A 5,194-nucleotide genomic window follows, 5' to 3' on the forward strand; every position below is an offset into this window, starting at 1 on the left:
TTTGCCTCCTGGTTCTTTCTTCCGGAGACAATTTGGAGAGACCAATCTGCATAGGCTCCTCCATGTCTATCGGAACGGAAGAAACACAGGGAAAAGAAACTACAGATGCCCCTTTCTCAGTCCTCCGCTCTCTGAGCCGACGATCTATTTTAATAGAGAGCTCCATGAGTTTATCAAGGTTCTCAGGAGCGGGATACTGAAGGAGGCTGTCTTTTATAGATTCAGATAAGCCGAGGCGAAACTGACTGCGCAGGGCAGGATCATTCCAGCCACAGTCGTTCGACCAACGGCGAAACTCCGTACAATAATTCTCTGCAGGATTCCTACCCTGTCTTAGAGCACGCAACTGACTTTCTGCGGATGCCTCTCTATCAGGGTCGTCATACAATAGCCCTAAAGATTTCAAAAAAGCGTCTACAGACGATAAGGCCGGATCGTCTGTCTTTAAACCAAAAGCCCAGGTCTGAGGATCCCCCTGAAGCAGAGAAATTATAATTCCAACCCGCTGAGCCTCCGTACCTGAGGAAACTGGTCTTAAACGAAAATACAGTTTACAAGACTCTTTAAAATTAAAAAACTGTTTTCTATCCCCAGAAAAACGGTCAGGCAGATGCATTTTTGGTTCAGGGATGACCCTCGGGGAAGTCCGTAACAGATCTTCCTGTGAGCTCACCCGGAGGGACAGATCCTGAACCATCTGGGTAAGTTCCTGAATCTGACTAACCAAAAACTGGCCAGGATTTGGCCCAACACCGGTGGGATTCATGAGGCCGACAAAATTCTCCCTACTGGATAAGTGAAAAAATTAACTCCTGTTGAAATTTTTTCTTTTGTCTGGCCGGTGATAATGTTACGATTCCTGTACTCCAGACTGGAGAAGATCTTATGGCAGAGATCTGAGTACAGGAATGAAATACAGGTTGTGGGAGCTGGAGAGCCTAGTAACCCCTGGCGCCCTAACTCCGTTGTCTCGCCCGTGTTATCAGAAATCCCCTGCGAGACTATGGTTGCTTGAGCCCATGGCAGCCGCGTTCGAAGGGCGGATTATGTCTGCCCAACCCCGATGCCCCCGCAGGTCTTAATGGGAGACAAGGGGAAGTCCGAGACAGGGTGATAACAAGGGGCCCTCTGACTAAGCAACCAAGCCAGGGGTTACAAGCTAACTTAACTAAATCAAAAGGTATGTGCGGACTAGCCGCCAGGGAAAAGGACAACCAAGGATCCACGGATCCGACACTCCTATCCGGCACCGCTGGACACCAGAGTGGATCTTGTGGAAGCGGAATCCTCCGCAAAGCTCCAGAACTCAAAATAAACACAATAATAAATAGTAGCGGACAAGCCGCAACACACGGCTGCGCCGCGACTCACGAACACCACCAGATGTTAAAGGTGCTCGGTCAGACTCCAGGAACAGATGGTAACTTCCGAGTACTGGATCACTGAGAACAGGAACAAACGAACAGACCGGGACTGGGAACTCTCTCTGCAGCAGAATCAGGCAAACAGGAAGCTATCACCGGCGTCTGTGAGGAGTCCTGGGAGTGCTTTTAACAGAGAGTCTTCCAATCAGCTGTTTGGAGGCTGATTGGATTAAATGCCATGCAGCTGACAAGCTGCATGGCCAGGGAAACAGATGAGTGATAATTACAACATGCCGTGCAGCTGCATGCTACACAGCCAGGAAACCAGTGATGATATAAACTTAGACCCAGCAACGGAGAACACGATCCGACAGTGGCGTCCCCGTTGCTAGGCGCCGGCCGCACTGACGAGCGGACCCTCGGCGCCTAACAGTTGTCTTGCAAAAACTGTGTTATCCTCTCTGATCTGGTACAGGATGGTTTATGTGTAAAATGGTTTGCTGTTCAGCATAATACAAGGCAGATCCCTGATCTACGTCAAGTACAGATAGATCCCCCTTGGGCGATGTTTGCACAGACCTTGTCCAGTATAGCTGAAAGGTTAATTTCTACAGCGTCAATACCAGGAATAGGGTTCACTATTAACCCATACATGCAACTCTCTACCTACGGTATCCCCAACAGCTTCTCCAATAAAACAAGCTGATAAACCAAGTGTAAATAAATCATCAACTGCACAGGCTACACATGATGATTCATCAGAAGATGAAAGCTCTACATACTCTACTTCGACATACAAAGAACAGGTAGAGGGTATCAGCTCAGTGCATATAGCTGAATTAATGAGAGCAGTAAAGGCCTTTCTGTCCTCAGAGGATCAGCAGAGCCTGTGTTAAAAATAAGGTACCTATGTTTAAACATCCCAAAAAATAGGGCCTCCTCATGGGGGACACCAGCAGCTAATGGAACTCATGAAAAAGGTTTGGACTATACCCAATAAGGAATATAGGTTCCCAGTAAATGGGATTCCAAATATCCTTTTCCAGCTGGGGACTGTTTAAAAATAGGAAGTGCCTCCTAACGTAGATACGCATATCATTGATAGTATGAAAATCTATATGGCCTTTGCCATCAACGTCAGAAGAGGGATGGTTTTCTGAAAACCATATTGTCTCTGTCTGGGACAGTTATAAGGCCAGCCATGACTTCACCTTGCAATCTACAGCCACACCACACTGGATAGGTCCAATCTCACTAAGATCTTGGAAGCTAAGCAGTGTTGGGCCTGGTTAGTTCTTGGTTGGGAGACCACCTTGGAATACCAGGTGCTGTAGGTACTGGAAGACAAGTTTTCAGCACCTGCAAGGGAGCAAGAATCCCATATAGCTTATATGGACACTTATGTTATAGGGCATCAGCATTAACAATAGCTGCTCGCTGATTCAAAATCAAAGAAGGTTCTGGAAACTTTGGCTTTGGCTGAAAGTTTCTGTTTGGGAAGGAGTTAACAGATATTCTGGAGTCAGAAACAGACTCCAAGAAGGTCACGTTTCCTTCCACATATAACCCCAAAACTAGGGGTCCGGTTTCGGCCTTGTCGGTTATAAAGGAACGTAGCAGCCCCAATACAATAAGTTTGGTAAGGCTAAGAACCAAAGGCAACCAGTGGGCCAGCTTCCAAACCAGAGGATAAGCCATCAGTATGATGGTGCAAGCCTCCTTCTGGGGGACCCCAAAAGGATAGGGGGCCGACTTCTTCAGTTTGCACAGATCTGGTAGCAGTCCACAAACAGATGCCTGGGTGCAAGAAGCGGTATCTCTAGGTTATGCTTTCCCTTCTAGAAGCATCCTCCTCGAAGGTTCTTCTGTTCCAGTCCATCTCGGGAAGAGGCGAAGGACCGGGGTTTGCAAGAAGCAGTTCAGAAATTGCTTTTGTCAGGAATAGTCATTCCAGTAACCCCTGCACAATAGGGACAGGGTTTTTTTTTTTTTTAACTCCAACCGGGTTTGGGTTCAGAAGGATTCTTTCACCCCATACACAAAATCATAAACAGATACGTTTGGGTAAAAAGGTTCACATGGAGACGTTGCGCTCCATAGTTTTTGCATGGAGCCAGGAGATTACATGGTATCCCTGGATAGTCAGGATGCTTACCTACAGGTTCCTATAGCACTGTTCCATTCGTGTTATCTCAAGGTTCACCGTTCTCCAGCAACATTTTCAGTTCCAGACCTTACCCTTTGGGTTAGCCACAGCCCCCAGAGTATGTACCAAAATTATGATGATTATGGCAGCTTATCTCTGCAAGAAGGGGATAAGAAAATTGCCATACCTCGACCATGTTTTTTATCCTGGCACAATCACAGGAAAAGCTTCTGTGCCATCTCCAACAGATAATGACTTGTCTGCAGAGGCATGGGTGGTTCATAAATTGGGCAAAGTCATCTCGGGTTCTGTCACAATGGATGACTCAATGTGGGGCTGTACTGAATTCAAGTCTGCAGAAAATTGATTACCTCGGAACAAGATATCCAAGGTACAGTCAAGTACTCAGGAGTTGTTACACAGTCAAACAATATCAATCCATGCAGCTATGCGACTGATGGGTTTGATGGTGTCAACAATCGACATGGTGGAGTATGAACAATTCCACTCAAGACCTCGACAGCGTATGATTCTGTCCAGATGGAATAGAATACATCAGACAATAAAGAAACAGACTATGGTACTTTCATACAAGGTAAGAAAGTCATCAGCCTGGTGGCTACAGACATCCCATCTAGACAAAGGGAGAACCATTTTGATATCAGATGGGGGATCCTGACAACAGAGGCCAGTCTTCAGGGCTGGGGAGCAGTGTCCAGAAGATTATGGTTCCAGGGACAATGGACCACAAAAGAAAGTTGCCGGCCAATAAATCTGTTAGAACTTCGGGCCATATACATGGCAATGATTCAGGAAAAGGACACTCTTCAAGGAAGACCAGTCCAAATCCACACGGACAATTTAACGACAGGGGCGTACCTCAATCATCAGGAAGGAACGCACAGCCAAACAGCAATGAAGGAGGTAAGTCACATACTAAAGTGGGCAGAACTCCATCTTCCAGCATTGGCACTCATTCCGAGTTGATCGCTAGCTGCTTTCGGTCGCAGCACAGCGATTATGTGAAAAAGCGGCAGTTCTGCGCATGTGTACGGGCCGCAGTACACACGCGCAAAGTACTTTCACACAAAACTATGCAGTTTTACACAAGGTCGAGCGACGCTTTTCAGTCGCACTGCTGATCGTTGTGTGATTGACAGGAAGTGGGTGTTTCTGGGCGGAAACTGAGCGTTTTCAGGGAGTGTGCTGAAAAACGCAGGCATGCCTGATAAAAACGCAGGAGTGGCTGGCCGAACGCAGGGCGTGTTTGTGACGTCAAGCCAGGAACTAAACAGTCTGCATTGATCGCAAGGTAGGAGTAAGTTTCGAGCTGCTTAGAAACTGCAAGAAAATTTTTACGCGCAGTTCTGCTAACCTTTCATTCGCACTTCTGCTAAGCTAAGATACACTCCCAGAGGGCGGCGGCCTAGCATGTGCACTGCTGCTAAAAGCAGCTAGCAAGCGATCAACTCAGAATGAGGGCCATTGTTGTTCCGGGAGTCCTAAACTGGGAAGCAGAATTTCTCAGTCAACAAGCCATTCAAGCAAGCGAATGGGCTCTACACCTAGAAGTCTTTCAGACTCTGGTAGACTAGTGGGGTTTGCCAGCAGGGCCGATTCAAGTACGCTCTGTGCCCTGGGCAGGAAATGGGGGCGTGGCTTAATACAGGGGGCGTGGTCAGTT

General features: G+C 47.3%; 1 pseudogene; it reads left to right on the forward strand.

The window, feature by feature from the left end:
- Positions 1-2,581: 2,581 nt before the first annotated feature.
- Positions 2,582-2,701, forward strand: LOC134895286 (5S ribosomal RNA; annotated as a pseudogene).
- The last annotated feature ends 2,493 nt before the right edge of the window (positions 2,702-5,194 follow it).

The sequence above is a fragment of the Pseudophryne corroboree genome, chromosome 3, assembly GCF_028390025.1.
Source record: "Pseudophryne corroboree isolate aPseCor3 chromosome 3, aPseCor3.hap2, whole genome shotgun sequence".
NCBI lineage: Eukaryota > Metazoa > Chordata > Amphibia > Anura > Myobatrachidae > Pseudophryne > Pseudophryne corroboree.